The 27,966-nt window shown below is 39.3% G+C and overlaps 1 long non-coding RNA gene across 1 annotated transcript in view; it reads left to right on the forward strand.

The window, feature by feature from the left end:
• LOC130182710 (uncharacterized) overlaps positions 1-17,183 on the forward strand; it is a 34,657-nt gene extending 17,474 nt beyond the window's left edge. The window contains exon 3 of the long non-coding RNA XR_008829744.1: positions 16,826-17,183. This is a non-coding gene — a long non-coding RNA (uncharacterized LOC130182710). The remainder of the gene's footprint in view (positions 1-16,825) is intronic.
• Positions 17,184-27,966: the final 10,783 nt, after the last annotated feature.

The following is a 27,966-nucleotide window of genomic DNA, read 5'->3' on the forward strand; positions in this document are numbered from 1 at the left end:
GGCCTGCCTATCCCCCGGGGATTCATTGGAGACAGCCTTTCCCCTTCCATTCTGGATGCGTCTCTTTCTCCTCAGGTTACAGCCTTACCACTGTGTTGAGAGCTATTCTGTGACCATTTTCAAGTGTAAATGTGTATAGTCGACATTAGTTTGAATGTTACACTGAGAGGTGCTAATATTTGGTCGGCCTTCTTAAGAAAAATGGATTGAACAAAATATTTGAAATACCTTTCTAAACCAGTTTCAACAAAAAGTGAACAGCGTAACCTTCATAAATGGTTCAAATGTGACTGATCCACTCACTTACACCTCTTAAATGCTTTCACATCTGTGACTGCTCCGACTGCAAATGTCACAATTTGTAATACCTGTAAGGCCAAAGTATGAAGCTACGGAGGAACAACAAACTTAATCAGACACTTAAAACATCATCACTCCACTGAAAATGTCAAATTTCAAGAAGCTAAAAGGCAAAGAACCTAAAACTACTGCTAAACTGCTTACCTCACCTGTGCATGGTGGCTACCTCGCACCCACGTGTGTCCTCACCACCAGCGTTGCTGCTGTGCCTTGGGTAATGGCTATCAATAATAATGATCATCCGTCGATGAGAGAGAGGAAGAGAGAGTTTGAACTTGTCTCTTTTTTTCTGTTCTTAAGTACTCAAAATGGAAGGAAGTCCATTTTACAACTGGAGGTATGCTGGTTGCTAACTACATTCTGTAGAGCCACTATGACTTTGTAGACATTTTCTGAGAGAGGGAAAGATATTGATTGCTTTAATAGTCAATGTTTCATTATGAGCATACAACATAACTGACTGAATTGAGCTAGCTGTCGATTATGGTTCGTGGTTGGTGTTGGCAATCAGTGCATCTCCAATTATTGTTTGCTGTTTTCAAAGCTTTAAGAGAAATACTTCAGGATATTTGCATGATTTTAATCTTTTTCACACCAGTGGCTTTCTTTTCAGGAAATGTGCCTTTAATTCTGCCTGTCCAGACAGAGGAAACTCTTCTGCAGGACTTCATATGTGTGTTTGAGCTCTTGAGTTGAGTTACATGTCAGTCAAAAAATAAGAGCCTAGACCTCCATTTTTTCCAGACAGGACACCACAGTCTCCTGGGTCAGACACAGGCTCTGCACCATCCCTCCATGTGACATGTTGCTTCATGAACTCTTGGCCTCAGAGTCTGTGTTCTGTCAGGTAAAACAACAGAGGGCCCATGAACAAAGAGTACAATGCAAATTAAAAAGATAAAGTGACTCAAGAGACTGGAAGCAAGACAAAGTTAACCAAAATATGCTTCTTGCGTAGGTAGTTAACAAACACCTTCTGGAAAATCCCACATTCACAAATTACCATTTTATGAAAAAAGAAGTAAAAATGAAGACTTAAAAGCATCCAGTGGAAGTGAGAGATGTAAAGAATTAATACAGTTGCGTTCATAAGTAAAATGCTAAAAAGAGAAATCAAAGTGCTTGGATATCCCAGTGAGCTCTATTATAATCGCTGGGAGAGCAGTGAAGGAAAAAAGAGACAAAACACATGACAAGAAGAGACACAAAAGAGCCACAGACTTCAGCTGCTGAGAGTGAAGCTGCATCAGTCAACCACATCAAGAGGTTTCCATAAAACTTTGAGTGTGGCTACAAAGGCACCATTACCTAAGAAGAACCATGTTGGAACTCGCTTGCAGTTTCCCAGAGAGGAATTGAGTGACATCCAAGATGTTGGACAAGGTTTTGAAGCCATAAGTCAAAATTCAAAGCAGCGTGTGTTGCAAACAATACTTCCTCAAGAACACTATGCCAGTTACTGTGAAATATGGTGGATGCAGCATCATAATGTGGATCCATTTTTCATTCAGCAAGTAAAGAAAGGAGCAAAATCAAAGAAAGGAAAGAGAAGATTTGTCTTTCAGGAGGACAGTAATTCTGCAACCAAGTAGCCATGTCTCATCTGATCTGATTGTATTTCACAACAACTCACTGTGTATTCCTTTACATGTCTCTTATGGTGTTTAGTTGGATAGGTGTGCTAAAACTTGAGTGTGCATGCTCGTTTCATATGGAGGATATGAGGAAGAATAAGAAAAAACCCCTCAGCAGTCTTGTTAGCAAACTCCAAGTTTTCATGTACATCATTCTTGAGTCTTTTACATAGTTATGGTGTGACCATATAATAACTGAAATATGACATTTGCCCCAGAGTCATACCAGATTTGACACAACCATGTGCCACAGAGTGCCACCCTCCATCAAACACCTTTACACACTCACACACTCACACTCTTCCTCTGCAGAGTCCTGGAGTGAGTGAAACCTACTGAGACACAGTTAAAAGACATCTAATAACTCATTGTTATCACTTGAAGTTAATCACATTCATTTAGATTTATATTCAAAATTACTTACCCTTGACATTGAGGCTGTGAAACAATTAGCTGAAAAATATTACTTCCTGTGTCCCTTAAGTTTGCATCCTTCAAATGTCCCATTCCTGCTTCTATCAACGTCCTGCTTGGTTTTTCCACATCTGGTGAGCGTGCACAGAAACTCATGATGTCTGAATTTTGAAATACAGTATTTGTCTTTATTGGACCAACATCTGAATTTTCTTTGAGTCCAGTTACCATTGAATCAAATAGTTCATGAGCATAAATGCAATAAATGAATTTGATACTAACATATTTTGTGTTTGCTACTCAAACACACACCCTAGTTTATTTTGCCTTTTGTTGATTGTGTAGAGCAGAAATGTAGCTGCACTATCTCCGCAAGTTTAGACTCTTTCAACTCAGTCTCCCACGTCTTTTGCGATTTGTTTGTTGAATTGTCAGAAGCTGCTCTGGAAGTAGAAGGAGTGTATCCTCACGTTTAACGGCTGTAGTGCTCCTGGGAATCGTAAATGAGACGACATGAATTTTATCTGAGAAACTTCAACACTGACAACTTGTGTAAGTGGGACACAAACCTGTGGTTTCAGTTTTGAGGAAAAATGACTTTCATGCCATCCACCTCCCTGACCCCAACACCCTTACTTTTTACTACACAGTGTGACGGTTCCATTATTTCCTTTAGTGCCAAAATGTGCCATTAAATGTAAACTGCTAATGCAGCATAGTTGCAGATGAATATAATACAGAAGACTGGGTTGCAATAATTTGATAGAATGACTGTCCCATAAAATATGCTGTACACTCAGACACTATTTATTGTTCGCTGAATTTATGTCTGCTAAGAATAGCTCACATACAGTATATCAGCTTTTCAACTGTTTATACCTTCAACTTTGCCTCTGTTGTCAGTTTCTCAACTTTCACTCGCATCTAAGTATCATGCACCTAAAGCCACTGTCTCTTTTCACTACAGTTATCAGCCAATCAACACACAATAGGAGATTTCCCAAAATTTGCTCTGTATTGGCACACCCACATGTCTCAGGTGCAGGTATGTTGGAAAACGTCACTACAGTCAAAGACTTAGTTCTGACCTCTCTCCAGAATACCTCTGATGAAATTCGAGAGAAAGTGAAACATTGCGATGATCATTAAATTGTGACGCTGAGCAGGAGCAGTGTGCGGGATATTCTTCTTTGCAAGCAAGATTTCCCTAATTAAAACATTGATATTGAGAGAATGCCTTGGTACTGTGGCAGAGTGAAGCTGCACAGTCGCAGGGAGAAGATTGTTTTCTAAAGTGGTTGGAGCATTTTCTCTCATATTGCCCATAAAGAGACCGATCTAAATACTTTCTGTTCAACCACCACAAACCACTGTGTCCACTGGCTTGTGCAAGGTGTTTGTTATTAAATAGTGGTAGAACACTGCATGGTGTTGTCACACTGACTTGATAAGAGGCAATTAAAATGCCTAAAGAGCTTCTAACACTAACCCGAACACGAAACCCTCTCGGGACCATTATTCTGAAGTCCTCATAAAAAAGGGGCAGGGACACTTTGGCTTGATAAGGCTTTTATGAAGACGGTTCTGTAGCACTGTTGAGTCTGCTGATGACAATGACAAGGTCACTTACTAATGCAGGGACTTAAATTCTGATACAGCAGTATATTTTACAATATACAGGCTGCAGTAGCAACACCTTACAGTTATATGCAGATGAATGTAAAAATATTCAAAAGGATCTTGACCTAATAATTTGAGTTCTGGTTCAGAATAAAAATTTCAAAACACCATTTCAGACCGATTAATTCAAAGACCAACGATTGTCCAGTCGTGACAGAAATCCATGCATGTGATGTTACCAGAAAATGTTTTTCATTTATCATTTCTGCTGTGATTTTGTTAAAACTTTATGTTGAGGTCTAGACTTCTACCTGTTAGGCTCTATCTGACACAATAACTGCTACGCTAGTAATAACGGTAAATTAATAAATGCATCATTTTTTTAATAACTAGATTAATGAATTACTTAAATGAATAAATTATATAAATAAAAAAATATATAATAAAAAAACAAGCCACTCTGAACTCTGTACAGATACATCTACTCATTTGCTATTCTTATCTGCCATCCAGAGCTGTTGTGGTGATTTTAAAGCATGCTTACACCAAAACGATTTATCCAGCAAAGTCCCTCACTGAATATACTCTTGGAACAAAGCCTGGTAATCCATAACAGATGCTCCACTGGAGTCGTATCCCATTCAGTACATGAGTCATTGGGCTTTATTAAACCCAATCTGGGCTGAACACCATGCTGTGTGATTGACAGGCGTATTGCTGTGACCCTCTGCCCTTTGCTGTTGTCCAGAGGCACAGCCAGACCCTTTATACATGCTGTGGGTTGTGTTGACTGTAATTGCAGGGGGCTAGTGGTAGATGTTTGGGTTCAACTCCTCCTTTTTTTTTTTTTTTTTCCCAATAATCAACTGAATTATCATCTGAGGCATTTTCTCTCATCCACGTTTTCATCTGTATGTAGAAGTTGGCTGACAATACATTTTTGCATACTAAATACATTTCACTGAAACCAGCAAATGTTTGACTCAAATAGTTGATGAATTTTAAAAAAATGCTGCTGATTCTATATACACACACATACACACACATATATATATATTAATGAATTACTTAATGAAGAGGCAGCGCACTGTAATGGAAAAGAGGGATGTGTCCTAAAAAATAAAAAAAATCTATTAGTTGTCTGATGAAGTCATGCGATAAAAATTAGGTTAATATGCTTTTGAGCTCAACTGAAGTTCTACTATATATATATTTATTGTTGGAGAAAGCATGGTTGGAAAAGCTGAGAACATGGTGGACAGCAGGAAAGTCTGTGTGGGTGGGGGTGTGTGTGTGAATGTTGGTTTCTAAGCCATTCTATAAATCCATGCAACTTAAGCAATTACACCATTTTCTAAACCAGTGATTTACTTTATAAAGTACAACATGTGCCAAGACTCATCTTGGTGGGAATCAAACACACACCATTAGACCTTAGATTGTATCAGTACAGTCTATACTACATACATACACTATGGTACAAAGACAGTAGAACTTCAGTTGAGCTCAAAAGCATATTAACCTAATTTTTATCGCATGACTTCATCAGACAACTAATAATTGATTTTTTTTATTTTTTAGGACGCATCCCTCTTTTCCATTACAGTGCGCTGCCTCTTCATTACCACTTCTAGAGAGAGTGGGAGGAAAATGCATATACTGATGAGGCTGTTTGACATGACTGCACTTTCAACAGTTTTGGCTTCATGAAGTCATGGTAATAAAAAACATCATGCAAATGTGGTTTAAAATGATGATGAAAAGTTAGTCAAGGCAGCAGTAGAGCTGTTCAGTCTGCTTCTCTGAACTTTTCACAGTGGCCTTACTTAAACTGGGTTTCTGCAGAATAAGCTGCTGTTTCAATACATTGTTGGCTTTTCACCTGTTATTGAAAGAAACACAAACCTGACACAGACCAAAGATTGCTTCCTTTGTTGCTACAGTAATGGTAGTACAAGTTTGGGGATGATGGTTAAGTTGTACCCTTATGTAGTCTTCACAAGACAGAGTCAAATGTTTACTGGTTGCTCTCCACAAGAATGTGGTAGACCTAAACATAGATGGTAGGAACGCTAAAAGCCAAACAAGATAGCGTAAAGCTCTTTCTTTGCCTGTGCAACGATGGCTTCTCGTGCACTCAGTGATTTGGATGCATGACTAATTGCCATCTTGCAGTAAGCCTGCGCTTAAGTCGTTTGGATGAATCAACTTGGAGTCTTAGCTCTTTCCTGGGGTTGATTATTATAGAGCTGGTTCAGGCTCTTTAGTTTTGAGGTCTTTCATTTCCCTAAATACGTTGTGCCGTGTATCCCACATGAACTTACTCCCTCTCTTTAAAAAGTGATGCAACGGTGCATTGATGTAAGGGAGGCAACACTTTAAGGGATAGTAAGCCATCCCCAGGATGATTTTGAGCTCTTGTCCATGTTAGGGTGGTTACATGTCTTTCATAATGTAAATCCTGGCTTCATGCTATCAGCTGTGTGGTGATGTTCCAAATGTCGTAATGTCACGTCCAAAATGTTGACTGTAAGAGAGTTAATGCTTTTGAATTTTTGTCTGGAACTTAGCGTAGCACAAAGTTTCTTGTCATGCTGTTCGATGACATTGTTATATCACATTGTTAAAGGCAGATGCATGCCAAATTTAACAATACCTAGCTGGAATTTATTTAACCAAGCGATGATAATAAATGCAATGACACTGCTACGTTTCAAGATAATGTGCACTAGGGAAAACTTGTAAAAAGATCTGATAATTCAAGCTTGACTTTCGCTTTAAGTGTATTAAATACTGACTTTAGCAATGAAGTACGAAACTTGGATATCGGGAGTCAAAGACAGTTGAATAAATCTTTTTTTCACTTACAGTATAAACCTTTTACTTTGTTCATAATGGCAAACTGTAATTCTAAAAAATATTATTTACTACCCTTTTCTGGATGTTTTCTCCCACTCTCCATTTGCCATTTATCCACAGTTATCACTTTCCATGCTTTCATTTGTTAACGTGTCTACACAGTGAAAGCAGCACGTCAGTAGCACAATAGCAGCCTCAGTCTTGCATCAGTGTCTACACAGTATGCATTTAGGCACAATACCACTGTGTAGGTCGCACACATGTTGGTAGTGCTCAGAGCCCAACACACAATCACTGCAGTTACACATGATAAACAGAAGAATAGACTTAAAGCATAAAAATGCTCCGTAGGTGGTGGCTGTGTTGGTAATGTGCTAGCCATTACTCAGCCTGTATGGACAGCTGTAAACTATAACAGACACGTGTTAAATGGAAACAGACACTCAAACACCTCCTGTGCAGACAAGCCTTTAGAGTGCTGCTCTCCAAGAAGCAGATTTACTGATTGCATGCGGGGTCTTTTTATACTTGCACTGCCGGATGTTTTTAGTTGCACCTGTGCTATTTCATAAGAACCACCAATATTTTCTGTTTAGGCCAGTGTAAGAAAATTGGATACTTATCCATGACTCTCTTACCATTGTTGAATTAAATGCGCAGTCTGTAACTTCTGCCTGGATGATGTCATGAAATAGCATGGGGATCATGGGAGTTGTTGTCTCCTCCCGGTTTGGATTCCTTCAGCGTCAGTGGTTCAGGAAATCAAACAGACCTGGTGATTCTAACTGATAAAAACACTGAATAAAGCAGCTTCACATTTAAAGTTAGTGTTTGAGTGACGCTGTACGGAGGACAGAGACTCAGGGAAGAGCTGGAGCTGAGATTGATGCTAACCTTTGTTCTGATTGTTTCTCTGATAACTTATGAACCAGACGTTCAGCAGGTTTTTACCAGCAGCTGAATGACCCACAGAGGTGTCCTCCTGTCCACAACAAACACACCAGGGGATTAAAACTGGTAAAGAAATAAAACTGTTTCACCCTTAAAAAAGTCAGAGATTCACCGACGCTCCTCAGTGACACAGGACAGGATGTCTCCAGTGGCTGGGAGCTGAGCTGTCTAACATTTCCTCAGCTTGTTTCTCTGATAACTTCAGATCCAGACGTCCGACGACTAAAATCCTTCATCTGGTTCAAATATAAAGCTCAAAACCACCAAAGTGTAAAAAATGTCTGTGGCTTAAAACTAAATAAAAGTCACTTTTGAGCCTCTGGCTGGAAACCACAACGCCGACCCATGTGCATAGGAAATATGATGTCATTGACAGGCAACCAATGGAACATTACCATGATTAAAATCACAGATTACTCTGGTTTGAGAATAGATGGAAAGATTTGTGATTGTGTAAGAACACAATTCAACAACATATAGAACATAGGTCTAGTTGTTTTTAGACATTTTAATGTGAAAAAGTTACAGATTATAACTTTAATACCATATAGTCCCTCATCATCTTAAAGCACAGTCCTATAGACACTCATTAGCCTTCTTATGAATCTTGTAATCATCAGATATGAGGTTAGCCTTGGGCATTTAATATGTCTTCTATCAATCAGTGTTTTCAGTACCTTTTACTGTTTATGTACAGTAAATATCTCTCCTTTTCCCCAACCCTAAGGAGAAGATGACTCCACACCCCCTCCCTGCTCTTCTTACAAGGTCTTGATCTTGAACATCAGGACAGCATGTAGTCTCAGTTTGTGACATGCCTAGGGCACTCCATTCATGTGAAGCAAAGAAAACCCTTGCAGTGTCCTTCATAGTCTACAAAAGTCCCTTTGCATACAGCAGTTGTTTATCTGCCATGGTGATAGGGTTAACAGCAATACATCATGCAAGCAGAGGCTTACCAGTTTGCTCTGTAATGGAATTTAACAAGACATTCCCTCGCCTACCGGGAGGACGCAGTCTGACATGATGTCAGTAGCAATTTAAAATATAACCAATGTATTACTGGACTGTTGCATCAGATTGGAGTATAATGTAAAAGGATTTCTGTTATTGTGGTCACACAGTGTACTTTACTGTAAATCACTCAGTCTTATTTAGTGTTGAACCATCTGAGAATTGATGGCTTCTGTTTGGCTCAATGGCATATATATATATATATATATATATATATCATTTGTTCTTATTCAGATTCGTCACTGATCAGTGCAACTGCAGGGGCACCATTTTACATAAATCTCACATAGTATACATGGAAGTGGGCAGTTATAGTTTGGTTACCTGAGATATCTCATTGTGTCTATGGTCAAGACAAATCATGCTTAGTAACCATGGCCACCAAGAGAGAAGATTTAGCTTGAGCTGCCACTCTACATCACCCTTGCTATGACTCAGCAGCTGTGGTGGAGAAGACAATGAATTCTCATGGAGAATGCGGAGAACACACCGGACGGCAGGAGAGAGTATCCGAGTTGAATATATCTGAGAGATGCACACATCCCTCTCCGTGTACTGTGGGATAAAGAAAGACTGAAGAACGGTGATTTATTGAGTGTGTGGAGGGGGCCTGACGGGCACAGCTCTCATTAGACAGACAGAGTTTTAATTAGTGGGAGCACAGCAGTGATGCAGGTGTTTACATTTTGTGAAGAAAACTATGCCAAGAGCGCAGGGGCTCACACAGCTTTCTCAGAGATGGAACAGCATGGGTGAGATGCTCTCACGACCTCAGAGGGCTTTCACTAAGCAACCTAAGTATAGAAACACACGCTACACTTTCCTGGATGGAAATATTTTGTGACAACTGAGAGAATTTATTTTTCCTACGATGGCAAATGATCATCAAAGTCACTTCTCAGCTGCATAAGGATTGTTGTTGTAGTAGAGTCTGTATCCTAGAGAGAGATAGCCATTAACATTATTTTGACTTGCTGTCTGTCAGGTCAAAATTTAGCCTTGATTTATATTCATCTTTTTTTACTGGAGGAAACATTCACACAAACTACCAAAGAATAAAAATTACTGATTGGCAGGAGTCATTGATCCGGAGCACATGCATCACACTTGACAATAGTTGCTTAATTAACGTCCCCCATGCAGTACCAGCGTATTCACATATTGTAGTGCCAGGTGAGTTGTATGCGGTTAAATATGCTCCATGTAATTCTCACTTATACTGTGAGCTGCAATACAATATAGATGTGAGCATGTGTACTCTGTATAAGCTGCGCGGAGCTGTAAAGCAAACCTCCACTACAAAGGCTTAGAACAAGTAGACTCCCAGATGTGGAAAGTGTAAAGCACAACAAAGGAGATTAAGATGATATCTTTTTTAGTTTGTTTTTATAACTCAGCTCGACAGTACATTCACTTGCATGTGTGCGGATAAAAAGCATTGAAACTTCGGCTCAGGCAGCGCGGTATCTTGATAAAACAACAACAGTGACAATGAGGCGTTCACTGTGCAGAACTAGTGTTGTGGATTGAAAAACTCACGTGATCCACTCGTCAGCACGGTCCCACTGTGGACTCAGTGTGGACAGCTGGCTGAGCTCGAAGCGGGCCAGACAAAAAGCTGTGTCCCACTGCATAAGCCTGTGAGTGACTGAGTTCAGACGCTGAGGTTGGAAAGATTCACAGGTTCACTTACCTCTAACGCTGATAATCATCAGCTATGCAGTGAGAACATTCAGCTGCGGCTTCTCATCAGAGCCGCTGCTGAGTGTCACTCTTTGTGGTTAAAATGACAAACGTCGTTGGTGGTACGTCGTATCAACTGTCACTAATTAATGTTAATTCTGTCAGTAACTTGATGACGGGCCTAAATTAAACTTGGCTGTTGCGTTGATGTGCTCTCTGCATGCTGCTTGTCAAAGATACTTTGAGGGAAGAAGGTCAACTCTGCAACAACGTTATGAAAACCACAAATAGACAGAGTGCTTCTTTCCAGCTTGGTGAGATGTCTTCTTTCTAGTGGATCGCATCATGTCACTGTCACGTTGGCATTCTCTCAACTCAACTTTCACTCATACACTATCAGTAATTTATATCTTTTAACAATGACCTTCAGTATTTGTTGAGTATCAACATATTGATGACTGTCATTATTACATATTTACTGAATAAAGACAGTGTGAAGACAAGATAATTAAAATCTTGCAGGGCAATGGTGATTCTCTTCTATAGAAAGTGGCTAAGCTTTGTCCAAAAAGTCACCAGATTTGTTGCTAGGTGCGAAAAAATACGCTATATTGGCAACATTGCAGGCGGTAAACGTAAACTGTTTGTGCCAAATCATTTTGAAAGAGCTACGGCCAATAGGGAAACTGCAACTCTCCGCCAGCCGACCAGTGGCGTTCAGTCACATGACATTCAGCTAACCAATGGTGTAACTTGATCACTCAACTCTTGTCAGTCAGTCATGTACACGGTTCTTTTATTTGTCACTTCTGACAGTTTTCCAGAAACAACTTCACCTAAATACTTTTTTACTTGGGAAAAATCAGGTTACAAGATTCCAATTAGTTTAGTCTAATTTGTCAGTTTCTTCTCTACCGGAGCAGCAGAGTTAAATACATTTTGCTTTGGTGTCGTGTTTTGCACAAACTACAGCACAGTAGTCTGTTAATAGTCCACCACTAAACCTGACAGTTTGCAGGAACTGTTCAGATTTATGAATCATCATCTGAAAAACTTGCATCTGCCACGAGAATGAAAGGAGACACAACACTCGTGTTCTAATGAGAATCAAACTCTTCAGGAAGGAAGTTTGTCTCTGTGCATTGGCTGACATTGGAAGCAGGACAAAAAAATGTATTCTTGCACCATAGATGTGTGTGTAAGTTCAGAACTAAAAATGTTCTACTGAAGTGATTTATACCAAAGTCTCTGTAATGTAAATGAATCTTGCATAAGATAGTGGGAGGAATATGTCTGCTTGCTTTCTCTCTATCATTATATCTCTGTTCATTAGGCCGTGCCTCATTGGATAATGTCACTCTGAGGTTGTATAGCGACTGACACGTTTGATGTTAAGATTAATGACTGACTGGGTGCTGGGATCTGAATTATATTGATCTCTGGTTAGATGCGATATCTCGTATCCATGGCAGCAGGACTGAATGCTGTGAAGTTGCATATCAATCTGAGGGGTCAGAAACTACATCAGTTGTCACTACTCAATCCCACACAGATCTTGAAAAATACCAAGACTCAGTCCTCTTTCCTGCATGTTTAAAGAAGACATTTATTGAAGTTAGCAGCTTTCTTTCTTTCTGCTCAGTGTCAGATATCAAAGGACCTGCCTGTCAGACGGAGAGAACTGAGAATTCTTGAAGCTTCTTTAGTGTTTGTGTGTTTGGGCTGGATTCTGTACACAATTTATTTACTGACTGTGTTTGGTTAGATTTTAAAAAGTGATTATAAAAACAGTCAATTAATGTGCATCATTTATCACAATGTATCTGGCAACAATGAAGCTTTGATTAACGGGATATGAATATATGTGAAATCTCCACGAATCAATGCCAAAAAGAAAAAAAGAAAAAAGGAATTAGATATAATAAGGCATATTGTTGTGAGAGAAGAAAACGGGTCAGGACGATGTCTGCTAACTGTTACTGAGCCTTTGTGGTCAGCATTAGCTGCATTACACACTGCTGGAACTAAGAGCAGTTCCTAATGGGCATTAGTGCTTAATAATGACTACGTTATTACTTAGTTACTGTATTATTCATAACTTCCTCATTACACAAGCAATTCTTAACAGTGAGGATCACATTTCTGTCCACGTGTGTGCTAAATTGTGACTATGCTGACTCTGAGGAAGCGTCGTAGACAGCTGGTGGAACAACTGTTTACCCTAACTCGTATATTTCCTATGTGTGATAACTGCAGCCCATGAGAACATGAAATGCGGGATGTTACACAGGAGTTTCAGGAAAGCAGAGATATTCTCTGCTGTGTGGAGAAAAAAATAGAATATATCTGAATCCATGCCTAAAGCCTGTACCTGCATTTAAAGGGAAGAAACAATCACATCGTAACTTCAGCGTCTACTACATTATTCTCATAGATACCACACACTTGTTTAACACCTCACTATTTTGACATAAGGCTTGTCATGAGGAGTTGCAAAGTGTATGCCATCACTTGTCAGATTAACAGGATATGAAAAGGCTTCATTTGTACTAACAATATGTCCTGACATGTCCCACCTACCGTTACCTGCAGGAAAAAAACAATATGCAATTCTGCCTGTTTATTTTTTTTTCATTAAGTGAAAAAGCACTGATGATACCATCTCCCAGCTCCCTGCGTGTGTGTGTGTGCGTGTGTGTGTGCGTGTGTGCGTGTGTGTGTGTGTGTGTGTGTGTGTGTGTGTGTGTGTGTGTGTGTGTGTGTGTGTGTGTGTGTGTTTGTGTGTGTGTGTGTGCTTAAGAAGAGAATTATCTTGTGGAGAACTGAAATACCTAATTAGAGCAGAAAATCAGAAGGCATTACACAAGTTAGAATCAACCTGTGTTTATGAAATGTTGACTGTACATGTATTTTACTTTTATTATCAGTTAATTTAAGTCAGGATTTTTCTGGAAAAACGGATTAAGAGCATGAGCACATAAAGGAGGAGCTAATTCAGTGACATGTAAATGTAAAGGATGGCAGCAGGATGCAGATGATGAAAGAATAAGGTTGTTGTAATGAATAAGAATTTTAAATGTTCAGATATTTGACTCACTTAACTACATTATGTGAAGCAATTTGTGAGATGACTGTAAAGAACATGCAGTTTCTCAAAAGAAAAATCTGTTTTTGAAGTGGTTTATTTGAGTTGTCTGGTTGATTGGTAGACTGATTGCCTCGGCAGTACTTAATCTGTGTGCTGCAATGCACCAACTATCATTTGTGAAGTTGATTACAATCATGCTTGTTTGCTTCCATTTAGTGTGTTCTGAAGGCATCCTTGTTGCACAGTCCTCAGTAATTTTCTTTGTAAGTGCAAGAGCAGAGACAAGGCTCTGTTAAAATACACCATCCGTGATTGTGAGCCCCTTATTTCTTCTTCCAGTCAGTAGATATGGGTGTGCTCTATTTGTGTACTTGTAGGTCTGGAGTGTTTTCAGAGGGAATAAGAATTGGGGGGCTTCAGTAGGACGTTATTTTCTCAGTCTTTGTGTTTTTGTTGGGCATCATTTCATACAGAAAAAAATTTGACAGTGTTTTTCACTGAGATGGAGTTTGACCAGCCACAATTTTCAGTTTTCAAGAAAATATGTTTATTTAGTGCGGTGCTCTGCTTATGTGAGAATCTCTTAACAATCCAGGGTTGGATTGCTCTACCTCACAGTGGAAATAAAGAAGAGAGACTTTCACCTTAGTTTGTAGTACAAAATCTTTTTGAAGTGTAGAAACTGGCAGTTCGTTAAGAACAGACCAACACAGCTTTATTTCTGCAGAGCAAAGAGAAAAGCAGAAGCATGCACACAGTCATACATTTACCCCTTAGGGACAAATATGTGGAGCTACCAGATTCCAACATGAAATTCCCCAAACACCCACTAAGCATCCAGTGGGCATAAATATACGGCTAAACATCTCACAATGATATGCTCATTTGCAAATCCCATATGTGATTAATAGGAAAAAACAAGAAGTATGACCCTAAATTAAATTAACGCTAACTCCATTTTGACATAGATGCAAGGGAGTGACTGAGTGTAATTCTTATTTTTACTAGAACATGGCACGAGATGAACCTGACATCCCGCAGTCTGCGCCCATGGACTTCTGCCCTTCTGCATTGCCACTGAATGTGCTTATTCATGTGTTTATAATTTGGGTTTGTGAGAGGACTGAGAGGAAGGCTTCATATTATGGAAGGTGCACCTGGTGCTCAAAGCAGTTGCCACTGAGACTTGACAGTGTGTCTCAAAGAAATATTTGATTTATGAATGAGCGAGATGACTCACAGTAGGGGATGTTATAGTCAGCCTTGGCCAGGTTATGTTTCAAGTAAACAGCAAAGTGTGTTGGAAGATGTAGATGCATCTAGATTATGTCTGTTTTTGATATGCTGTGTATAAATATTGGTGTTGTATGATACAAATATACATGTACGTTTAGCCATTTAGTGTGTAGCAATACACCAAACATTGAAAGCACTCAATGGAAAATATTGTTTGCTATTTTATGTCTTTCAGTAAAAAAGAGTCAATACACATATTAATCATCATTAAAGTGACAAATTCTATATTACTATATGTTGTAAGATGGAAGAGAAGTGATGTTAGAATAACAATACAATAAGTGCATTAAGATTTGTTGAATCATAGTCTTTTTATTGTGTAACAGCATGTGATGATCTGGTCTGTCTTTTGGACTGAATTAAATCTTTCCCTCAGAATACAACAATGCATTACAAGTGCGTCCCTCATCCTGCTGCATGGTGTGGCTGCATGTGCTTCAACAGTGCTACATCCTTTACAGCCTTATGTTGAGGTTGCAGCTGTAGCTGAGAATATTGTTGAGCTAAGTAGTATGTCAACTTGTAGTAACATGTAAGTGTAGTATGCCCAAGTTAAAGCTGACTAGACAAAGGTGCCTGACATAATGTCACATCATATAGCAAAGGCTCTGATGTTCACACTTTACACATGCAGGTCAGAATTTAAAGATTTGTAGGTTTTTGCAGGATTCTGCAACAACTGCAAAACTAGAAACTTAATGGTAAAAAAAAATAGGTAGTTAAGTGTAAGACAGAGTTAGATGGTACTCAGGGGAGGAAGAGATTGCGGGGGTTTTACGAGTGAGTTTTAGGAAGTGTGACATCTCATGGGAACAAACTGTTGAGGTGATGTGTGACCTCAGTCCCAGAGGAAAATCTTTGGCACAGATAGTATCTAGGGTGGACAGGAATGGTGACAGCTCTTCCTGACCCTTTTCTCACTCTGGCATCATTCCTTCCTGTTCGTTGATCGAGGGTAGCAGAAAGGGAGCGCTCTGCACGGCAGTCGAGGCGACACATTGGAGCTCCAGTGCCTGGTGTAGGAGAAGCCAGAGCTGTAAGCCTGTAATTACTGTGCTGCTAAAGTGAACCAGGGCTTCTTTTCAAATGCTTTGCTTTGTCAGTTGTCGCATGAAAAACGTCCTCTGTTGACTTTCTTGAATAAGTATAAAATTCTAGACACCAGACACAGATTTGTCTGATCCCACTACTTAAATTTACTCCATGGGTAAAATTTATTGTCATATGAACACTGGTCTGTTCTCAACCCTCATAAAATTGCTAAGTCTTTACTGTCCCCTGTTGATGCTGCATTTCCATGAGCTATTAATTCAGCTCCTCAACCTTTTACTCTCAGATCAGAAAGCCATGTTGAATCGAAATCCCATTTTGCCTCTCCTCTGTTCCTAATCTCTCTAAATCTGATACGGTTTTGTTTTTGTCCTTTATTTTAGCAAGTTGTGCCATTTACCTGAGCCCATGCAATCTTTCTTCCCAATCCACTGCTCTCCCCTCTCGTCTGTCCCTCTGAGCCAAATGACTTCTGTGCCTCCTAAATCTCACACTTCGTTCTAATCACTGCCAACCATCCCTCCCCATTGGCAGCTGGACAAATTTGGGGTCATTAAATCCCATTTGAGCATTTTAGCCATGTCGCACACCCCCAGCTCTCCCAAAGATGTCATGTATCTAAACCTAACCAAGTACAGCACCTACACCAACACACATTAGCTGGTCCTATCAATTTCTCTTTGGCTTAAATTGTTTAATATTCTAGTGTTGCATGCGTTTGTGACTATTTCCAGGGCTGTTTTTTTCATGAGGTATTGAGGCTTGAAGAGAAATGTTTTTGGCAAGTTTCCTTCTTTAACTGGATTGACTCACCTCAGGCCTATCTGCCCTCCTGTCTTTGTTTTTCATTTTCTAGGTCCAAGATGAGTAAACCTGAATCTCAGCTTTTAAACATCCCACCAGAAACCTCTGGGTGACATCAGATGCTACATCAACATTTTGCAGGACCCTTATAAAATCTTTCTACCTCCCTGTGCATCCATCCATAGTGGGCCTGAGCCACAGAGCTCAATGCATTTATGAGCTGCTTGTGCTTTTTTGGTTGTACATTTTATGTAGTAACCTGCAAATATCAGTCAGACTAGTATGTAAATTCAGATTTTTTCTGATTGGTGCACATCATTAAACAGTCTTTTACTACCCTGTTAATGAATAAAGCTGCTTCAGTATCAATACAGGAGCACGATGATTCAGGATTGTACAGTTTCACACATGTTGCGTCAACCTTTGTCTTCTTTCAGGTTATTGCAAACTTCACATTTGCAAAATCCTGTATGTACATGAACAGGATCATGTTGACACAGTAAGGGTGTATGTGTGAGACGGAGGGAAAAAGAAAGGTGGCAAACTGAGCTCATTTTATTATTTAAGGTATTTTCAGTCTATGTGAGTCTATGCCAAAACGTTCCCCCCCACAGCGAGACTCCTTCTCCATGCCTGCCGCCATCCACCTTTCTCCTCTTGTGCAAAGCTTTGCTATTGGCCGACTGTATCAGTATCTGCACCAAACTGGCAATCAGTAGCTGCTTGTTGACACCTCAGTTAGTGCCTGCCAAGGGGATTCAGTTGCTGGGGGATGTGTAGAGCACGGCACATTGAGCTAAACTTTTTGCATACTAACTACTGTACCAGTTTATGAATATTCATTTCCAGATTTTGAAAACTGAAAACTGGATTGCTTATCTTACTGAAAATGAAAGAGCCCTTCAATGTAGTTTACCTCCATTTCCTTACCTAAGCTTTTTAATCATCTACATAAGTCAACCATTCTGTGGCATCATGTACAAACAGGGAGAGTAAGACATCATTTAATCACTAGAATGAAGAGTAGATAATGTTTTTTTTCATTTCTGAATTGTATGTTCAGACCAAAAAAGGAGAAAAAACCTTCCCATAAATATTATTCACAGGGGCAATACACTATACTATACTATACACTATATTTATCCTTATCATTTCTATGGATGTTCACTATAGATATATAACTTGGCATTTCCATGTGAGCTTAGATCTCAGGCAAATGTAATTTGTGCAATCATTAATGTTGCAGAGCTTGCATTTCCCTGAGTGCTACCTAAACTCATGCCTTCCAGATCAAGAAAAACATTAAGAATAAATTATTAATGAGGAAACAATTCATCACCTCTCAATCAAATGCAACCCACAATATCATTATTGCATGATTATTGCGGAAAATGTCATCAATTTATAATTTCCTGGGTAGTTTTGAATGACAAGGACATTGTGTTTTCTGCTTTTATTGAGCAGGTGACTCAAAAATAAAAGCACATCTCAGTATGATGACAGCATGACAAGTACAGACCCAGAGAGTCAGTGCTCCCAATATCATACGTAGCATGTTCACTGGTATAATGCTACTGGAGACTGGAGGGGTGAGAGAGGGTCATGCTGAGAGAAACAGTGGAGCTTCAGACCTGGGTCCCGTTCTTCATACGTGGATATCTGCGTTATCCAGATTAATGCTGACGATGTGATATGAGTCAGGATTTCTTGGTTCTTCAAAGCTGGTTTAATACTGAAGCTGTGGTCGTTTTAGGCAATGAACTCATTTTCAGATAGAAACGACTCACTTTCTTATATTCATGAAATATTCAGTATGAAATACTGATAATATAATTATTGTTCTAATTCATTTTAATATATTGATTTCATATGAAAACATCTGGGTTACTGAGAAGTCATTAGGATATGTTGATGATGATGATGAAGAGAGACTGAGCCAAAAGACCGGAGCCAAAAAAACCCAAAAACATTTATAAATGATTAATTGCAGAACTCACAATTGAAGCAGCTTTTTAAGAGATTTTACAAAGGTTTCATTTTCACAACAGACTTATGATTATTGCTCAAAAGCTTCCTCCACATCCTTTAGGGAGAACCTCACCCTCCATGCAACACCATCTCTTGAAGTTGAACATGTTCACTGGTAATATCTGATTTAACAGTGATGAAAGTGTAGAAACAGAAGAAACATGGAGCACAATGTAGAGCAAATGACACCCATAACAGTGCACAAACACTTATGTCTATTGCCTCTGTGCATGCTGGGAGGGTTTCCAACACACCAGCCTTGTGCACTTGCAATCACATAATCAGCTCTCAGCCAATCAAACGAATGCTGAGCATAGTTTCAACCCTCTACTCATTTTGCCATGCAAGATAACTTAATCCAGGATTAACAAATCAATCTTAAAACCCTGTTCAAAGAACCAAATTGGCTGGATGAGAATTAACAGGATTATTTTAGCCTGATAACAGCATGTTGGATTAGTTAACACACATTAGAAGAACAGGGCCCTGTTGTGCTCGTGAGGTTATAAAATGAACAGGTATGTTGAAGCATCAAACACAGTCTTCTGCATTATTGTGGAAGCGAAGGCCAATAGTTTTACACTAACTTTTCACTACTTTTTAGTTTCACACTTAAAATTTTCCAAGTGAGACATTGAGGTGTGAATCAACTTTCCCAGACTGCTGGTCTGTGGCCCCTTTTCTAAAATAAATCTGAAGCTAAGATGATTAAAAAATACTCCATCTTATGAATCTAACTGAGATTATATGTTTCTGAAAAACATTGTTTGTTCCAAATGACTTTAGATTAACAGCTACATCCTACAATTCATGCTCTGACCTGCAGGAGGAACTGTAATGACATTCAAGTCTCCTTGAAGTTTTTGTCCATCCAATCAGATGTGGACACTGGACTCTAGCCACTATTGCTCTCTGATAAGTGAAGTTTCATGTTAAATGAATGAAGAAAAAATAAAAGATGACTACTAACTCACAAAAAACAGATTTAATGGAGTAATTATTGTTTTGCGCTGTGTTGCGACACTCCAGTAATGCACTACCAAAGTGTTAAAACGGTGACCCACTGATTTGTAGCACTGACTTTATTTTTCACAGTTTTGGTAAATACAAGTGCCCCAAGTCTCTCTTGTACAGTATTGTGTTGTACAGGAAACACAATTAAATTACAATAACATTTCTTAGTAACACTTTATAGGGAGACTATGGCTCTTCAACAGAACTTAATACCATCAAAGATCTACTTAAAAACATGTTTTTTTTTCTTTTTTTGTCTTTTTCTTACTCTTGTTTTTTTCTTTATTTTTATGTGGAACATGGATGATGATGAATCAGAGCTGGTTAAAGCAACAGTATGTGTTTCTTCTCAATAATGTGGTTATATTACTTCAAAGTAAACACTGAAAGCTCCTGCTGAATTCATGGGACTTGACCGTACCACACTGTGGTCGTCTCGTCTGGTGAAGACGTTTACAGGCTTGGCAGCATGGCAGTTAGAGTCAGCATGTTCTCATGTGTTTTGGGTTTGAGTTAGAGACTGAGAAACATGGAAAGAAAGGCTTCTACAAATGATGTGTGGTGTGTTGTAGTCAGAATTTTCTGTTTGATTGCCTCTTCTGGTGATTTCAAGTTTGAATCATTTTTAACTTTGGAGTCATGGATATTCCTGCAAAAAAATATTTTCAATTTTAGTCAGACCCTCGTTGTTCTGTGGGATTATTGAGAGGCAACTGATGAGAGAGACTCCTGTAGATTGTGGTTTGGCTTCTGGACCAAAAAACACTGGTAACTTTGCAACTTAACACTTTTCAGTTTGAAACATACAGTGGCAACAGGGTCCATGCTGCATATCACATAAAAAAATAGAGAGAGCACAAGAACAGCTGCAGACATGGTAGGAATCATGGAAAGGTCACACTTCAGTCCCTTCCTCCACCAGCCAGTCTTTCTTCTCCAGCGACCAGGAAAAAGCATGCACCTGAAATAAAGCTGCTGGTCTTGAATTACATCCAATATAACTCAGTGTTCCTGCTATATACAGCGCATCCTGTCGCTGGTTCAGGATCTTATGAAATGTCATTAAGTCGCAGTTACACAACTTGACATAGGGCTTTCAACTTGAACCAAAGGATAGATGAAGTGAAGACACGTCCATGCATGTACCCGATCTGTTCAGATATCTGTGGCCTCTGTGCCTGATAATAGGGAGAGAGAAGAAATAAGAGGAAAAGACAGAGAGGAGAAACGAGATTGGAAAGATACACAGATTCACGAAGCTCCGACGCTAATAATCGTCGTAAACATTCAGCTGCAGCTTCTCATCTTAGCCGGCGCTGAGCGCCACTTAGCCGGTTGTATGTCGTATCAGCTGTCACTAATTAATGTTGATTCAGTCAGAAAGAAATAATTAAAAACGTAGTGTACTTTTTGTTTTCAAATGAATTAAATATTGTTTGCTTGTTAATGCGTCCTTGTATCCCTTTTACCGAGGAAAAACATCTTATTTGATAAAGTTTCATTGTGCCCCTAAAGTTCCCTTGTGTGCTCCTACATTTTTCAAATTAGGAGTGCTCCTTGGAAAAAAATACAATTTAATTGGGGGGCTGGGTTACTGGGCCTGCCCTTGCTGCTGAGGAAACCTTGTATCTATACAGACGGACGAGCAGCTCAGAAGATGGGAAGGAGTCAGCACCTTCCTCATTGACCTTTCAGCAGAGTGGATATTTGTCGACAGAGGGTTTTCAATCCAGAGACTCTTGCTGCTGGTCCGTCTTTCTAATGGCTTAACCCTGCCTGTTTGGCTGGTTGATGGTTGTGCTTGAGGCATTTGTAATAAGATGATAAGTGTGAATCACTTGCACAAGCCTTGACTTGAGAGGCATGTACTTTAACAGTGCTGACTTTTAGGGTGTTCATGTTTCTACCCCCAAGACTTGTCCGCACCTAACAAGATTGGAGCATATGTAAGGGTGTAGGTTCCAGTCACATCAATTATTTAGTAACGGCTGCAAATCTACAAGCTGTTTTAATAGTATCATAAATGTCTTGTTCAGTGACTGTTTTGACCATAGAAACGACCTACACATTCATATATAATATATAATTGGGGTGTTTTCTCACAGAGGAAAAACTATCCTTTTTTGTTTTCTTACTGTGAACAACACAACATCAGCAACTGTGGAAACCCTCGCTGTGTCAGGGCTAGGGTTAGTTTGAAGAATTTCTAAAGTGAAATAAAACAAAACCTCTTGAACACTTTTCTTGGATCTCACTCTGGCGCACTTGAAACAAATCGCATAATAACTCTCCTTCCTCTGTCAAGGGCAGTATCACTATGATAAATATAATCTGTTTATTGCCTAATGTAACCCATTTAAACTGAATAACTGAACTGTCTTATGGGAGGGAATTGCAGAGGGCATACTGACTATTTATAATTCATTTTAAAAATAATTTAAATCTTTGCCCAAACTCATGTTAGTGTATAGAGTGGGTCATTTAGAGTTCCTCTAGCAGACTGAAACTGAAAAGGCAGGGATGACTATGATCAATTATGACATTGTAACATTGGTCTAATGAATAGCTTTTGGCATGCTGTCACTGTACTTACAGTGGCTTCTGCCAAAATGTTACTTTAAATTGTTTCTTTTTTCTTTCCCAAGCAATTTTCAGGTGATGGATAGTAACAGACGGTTACTGCATAACACAACGTTTGAGTTGTCTTTCACCAGGAAACTGAATGCACTGCCTCAAATGAGCCAAACAAATCCAGACTACAATGCTGTGGTATTTCAGAGAAAATAAACTTTAGCCACTGGTCTGGGGGCTGTGCGGTGATATATTGGCTTCCTGACATCCAACAAATGTGCAGCGTTTCCTCTACATTTTTCTGTCTTTGAGCTTGCTAGCTCAGCTTGTTGTTTTGTCTGTGAAGATTCTCAGTCATTCGGGTCGTGGTTTCGCTCAGAGCTCTACGAAGGCGACTGGATATGCTTGAGGTTCTTGAAGATGTTTCACCTCTCATTCGAAAGTCTTCTTCAGTTCTACCTGGCGAGTGGGTTGTTCAAGGCATTGTGGTAACGTGGGGTCATTAACACCTTGAGCGTCGTTACTCGGCAAGTCCAGTTGCCTTTGTAAAGCCCTACGAGTTGTTGTTGTGTTGTTAATAAAGTTGATACAACAAAAAAAAAGGTTTGGCATGGCTTAGGGTGGTGACAGCTTTTTTTAAGGCACAGTTTCTGAATAGGGGCTGTGAGCATTTATATAGAACCTATACCTGCTTTATAAATCAAACAGGACATGGAAATCTCAGTTTCTACCTAATAAGGTTACTGCAGCACATACCACTTAGAGCACATAGTTGTAATATTCTCTCAGTACAAATTGAGTAGCATTAGTGTAATGTCTTTAAAATTGCAGAGTAATTCTGATAATGAAGCTTAAGGAATTGAGATTCCTCCTCCTTTGTCAGTACACACATCAGTTTCCTTTTTGATTTAATGGTGTACAACACAAAGCTGATTTGCTTTGAGACACAGATGGATGAAAATTCATTCCACTCAGTGTCCATTAAATATGATGTCCTTGTAATTATACTGTACTGATGATTGCTATGGCATTGACAGTGGTATTAAGACGACTTCATAATAAGCTTATAAGTTTGGCTCTTTTTACAGGGTCAAATTGGTCAGACAGTAGCTGGATAACTTACCCCTGTGTTCAGTTGAAAGCTGTTCAGCACAGCCAATTTAGTTTTGCAGCTGATCAATGAAATAGTGATTCCATCATACTTGTACATTTCGCCATGCTATCCGCTATCAGCATGGCTCCATGGAATATCCCATTCATGGTCTCAAGAGTATGAATCTTACTAGACTTTGGGGACGTTCCTTATCCTGAAAAATATCCCAGCATCTACCTGATGGAATGGCACAGTATCTTGTAAAGACATTCATGGTCCCCAGAGGATGAATCATAATAGCTTTCCTTCGAGTGATGTTAAAATTTAAGTTTATACAATTCTTTGATTTGCAGTGTCACTACATACTTGGAAAACTAATGTCATCCACTAGGCCTACACTGTGTTTAGTGCTTAGTAGCAAATGTTAGCATGCTTACACACAAAAGTAAGATGGTGAATGTAGTAAACATTATAGTTTCTACTCATCAGCATATTAGTATTGTCATTAAGAACATTAGCTTGCTGATGTTAGCTTTAAGCTCAAAGCTGTGCCCAAGTACAGCCTCACAGAGCTGCTAGCATGGCTGTAGCATGGCATGTAGCTGCACCATATTGTTAGATTTGTAAAATGTGAGGGTATAGACAACATGAAGTATTATAGGCCTTTATTTTGACAAAATTAGAAAAGTTTAATACCCTGCTAGAGAAACTGTTCAATGCAACGACATTTACAGTGCAACTTGCAATCAGCATGTCAGATCAGCCATTGGAGAATAGCACTGTAAATGTGTAAGAGATCTAAACCTATTTTCCTTAACAATTACAGGTAGGATGGCAGAGAAGCAAGGCTGTTTCTTTTAGTGCCGTTTCTATCTCTCCATTGATAACCATCGAGCTACTGGACTCTGTGGTTTGTTGGGTCTGAATTTGGATAGCTAAGATGCATCCCTCTTGTGTCTACATCTAACTTAGGGAGTTCATATGAGCAGTTCTGCATGAGGGCCGGAGCATCCGACAGGAACATTTTCTTATTAATGATCCACTGTTAGCAGCTGTGTTAGCCACATTTACCATCCAGCAGTATTATACTGCTGACCGTATAATGTGTAAAGCACATAGCATTAGTTCAAAGCAACAATTAAATAGTATATGGTAGTTGATCTCTTGCTCCCGTTGAAAGTGGCTGTTTTGGTTTATTCACACAGTCACATTTAAAGGCTTTATGTCAAGCACTTCCCTTCACTGAATCTTGAGAAGTGAATGGGTTTCTGTTTGCTAGAGCTTTAAAAGAAACGACTAATGGCTGATAATAGCAGTCTTAATTGATTGATAGAATTTAATAATGTTTTCTTGGGGCTAGGAAAACTGAAATACCGAAATGGTCTTTGAGTTAAAGGTCGGAAGCTCATTTCACAGGTCCAGGAAACTGATGCTGAAATGTGGGAACACATTTGAGGGCAACAGCAGTCATTTATTGTGCATTTCAAATGTTTTATATGTTGCCCCTTGGCCTCATATAGTGGAAGGAGCCTATAAATTTGCTTCTCTGGTTGCTGTGTGGAGGACCACTAGATAGACTGTATAAAACAGATAATCTAGACTATACAATAGATAATTCTTTGCTCCACTCAGATATTAACATGAAACCCTTTTAAACCGGATCAGAAAAATGCTAAATTCACTTTTGCTGTTGATTTCCACACAGGAAAAACATTGTACCTGTGAAATCTCTCTTAAACTATCCACCAAAATCAGTTTGAGATAAAGTTGAAACAAGACACAGACTGTGCATTTGATGCCTGACTCATGCTTCAGTTTGTATGTTAGCTGTTTACAAGGTTCAGGGGTTTCATTTGAACCCAGTGGGTTGAATTGATTCGTGATCAGTGTTTTCCAGAAGTACAATTTGTAGTGAAAACTGAGCTTGTGAGGTGTTGTGAGGATTTTTGATCCTAGTTTTCTCTCATATTTAAAACGTTCAAATGCTGAAATAAAAAGATTAAGTGAGTTATATTAAAGCAGCAATTGGTCACTAGCAGGGTAACTATTATACATATCGTTTGTCTTCTTAAACACAGTATTCTTAAAGGTCATTTGAGATTGTTGAGATCGTTACAGTGACTATAGCCCTCTTTAAAATGAGATGAGACGTTGTAGATTTCATGTCATTTGAAACCATAAAAAGTGAAAGCTTTTTCATTCCGTCTTTGTGACCAGCAGTTACTCACATGTGCTCTGACCTTGGACTGCTGAGGTCAAAAGGACTGCAGTATATGAGCTCCACCCTCTTCACCATAGCCTTGTGGTCAGCTGTTCCAGCAGATGAACTGTGTGACATTCAGCCACCAGTAGTTTTGGTACAGCAGGGAACCAGGCCGTACTAGCCAGGGGAGCCGTCTTAATCATCCCAGGAAATAAGGCCTGCTGGACTGTGTCTGTGCTTCTAGCTCAATGGAAAGATGAGGAGTTTACTCAAAGTGTGTGTTGTAAGTCTTGGTTATTTGAGGCAAGAGCAAAAAAAAGCTAATGTGCACATACATAAGCCACAATACTTCTTTCTTGGCTTTGACTTGGGGCTGTCCTGAGGCAGGATTTTCCGAGTTGACTCATTTGTCACATCAACTCCAGGGGTGGGGTATTGTCATCTTCCGTATATTAATTGGCCAGGTGCTTGTGGTTTGTTGGTCCGTGCTTTTTCTTGTCAACTTCATTACTGATGTTTTTTCATTCCACCTTATATAAAAAGATATTATTCACTCCCCTGCACATGTAGTGTCAGTTCAGCCACCCCACACCATACCCCTGTTGTGTTAATGTCTTTGTGGATATTTTCACATCCCAGATGATGAGTCAGATAAATGTCTCTTTGAGAGTATCGACGTGGCCAACAGAAATGAATTGTGCTGTCCCGCCTCACACTGTCCTTTGTTACGCTGCCTTCTTTCCATTTCTGTCTCTGCTTTGATCAGTTTGGTTTGTGGCATTGACTTAAAATGGCTGATTCAGTTTTAAGTCAGTTTAACTCGGTTTGTAAAGTTTACATCCTGTTACGCTGTTGCTCCGGCTTTGTAGTGTAAGGCGTTGCACTGTGAGGCAGCACAAAAAAAGTGCAGGATCTCCTCAACTGATGCAATAGCTCATAGACTTTTAAGGGGCCAGCCCTACTTTGACTACTGTTCAAATGTGAGTGACCCACTTTGAACGGTTTCAGCGTGTCTTTTAGTTGCTCAACCATAAACCACTCAGAAGTGCTGTGTTCCAAATGGGACATCATCACTATTGTCCTCCATTTATGTAACAAAACAACACTGCATTATCATTAGCTTAGTTTACTGATGGGTCAATAGGGCATGCAATAGGTCAAGCTGATAGCGCGCCCTCTGCTGGATCACAAGGCAAACTACTTCAAATGGTCTAATGCGCTTATAGAAACTGCAGCCCAACAAATGTTCACATTTAGAATAAAAAGTGACAGCCCTAGTCTGTGATGTTCAGGAATAGTTGCCTCTTGTGTGAATGCGGATGGATATTGCACCGTGTTTTGGTTTTATGGAATGAAGATAAGAAAGCAAAGTTGTGCATTCACTGATTTATTTAAGACAAAGGGAAAAAAACTTCCCACCTGCCATACATTCCTTGCCAAACTCCAAGTGTCCTTAAAGCCTACAATCAATCTGCCACTAAGTGTGTGTTGTGTGTTTTACTGAGTTATATAATACATAATAATGCATTTGTGCCAGAACGCTCGGGTAAAAGCCACTTCTGCTGCGTAGCTCTTCCTCTGTTCTTGTAGCTCATCTTCCGGTGTGCATTTGTTGGCTTGTGAATTTCCTCCTTTCCTTGTGAATCACTGAAAATATGTCTGCAACAAAAAAAAAAAGAAGACATTAAATATTATTTTGTTAATGGCATTACACCATTAACTTTTTGGCATTTTACGTAATTGAAATGTCATGTCATTAAATTAGTATTTAATTTTTAATGAAATATTCCTCTCAGAGTGAGCCCTATGAACAAGTTAGACTGCATCAAATTAGTGGTTATTTTATCTCAAAGTTCAGGCACACTATTTGATAAATTGGCCAGAGGCATGGGCCAAACAGCCAACCTAATCTTGTATAGCCTTGCCTCAGGCCACTTAAAATTCATTTAACATCTCTATTTATTGGGATTTTAAATATGGATGGTTTTAAAGGCAAGTCCAATTTCTTTAAGACCTTTGTAGGAGTTTATTGTGGTCTTGATTTAATTAGAATTTGCACTTTATCTGAGCTCAAGACTTTATTTTGTCTTTGGTCGGGGCAGGGCTGTGCCACAGATCAGAGTGTGTTTTCTCTTGGCTTGCCTGTTCAAGGTTTGTTGAAAACACTATGGCTGCTATATAACCTTGTTGTAACATCTCGGAGTGATTTCTTCTTTTGTTTCCATCGACCAGGTATGAGAAATTTTCCATCATGTGCAACTGTACAGAATAAAAAGACAGAATT

Source organism: Seriola aureovittata, chromosome 15, assembly GCF_021018895.1.
Source record: "Seriola aureovittata isolate HTS-2021-v1 ecotype China chromosome 15, ASM2101889v1, whole genome shotgun sequence".
In the NCBI taxonomy this organism is placed as follows: Eukaryota; Metazoa; Chordata; class Actinopteri; order Carangiformes; family Carangidae; genus Seriola; species Seriola aureovittata.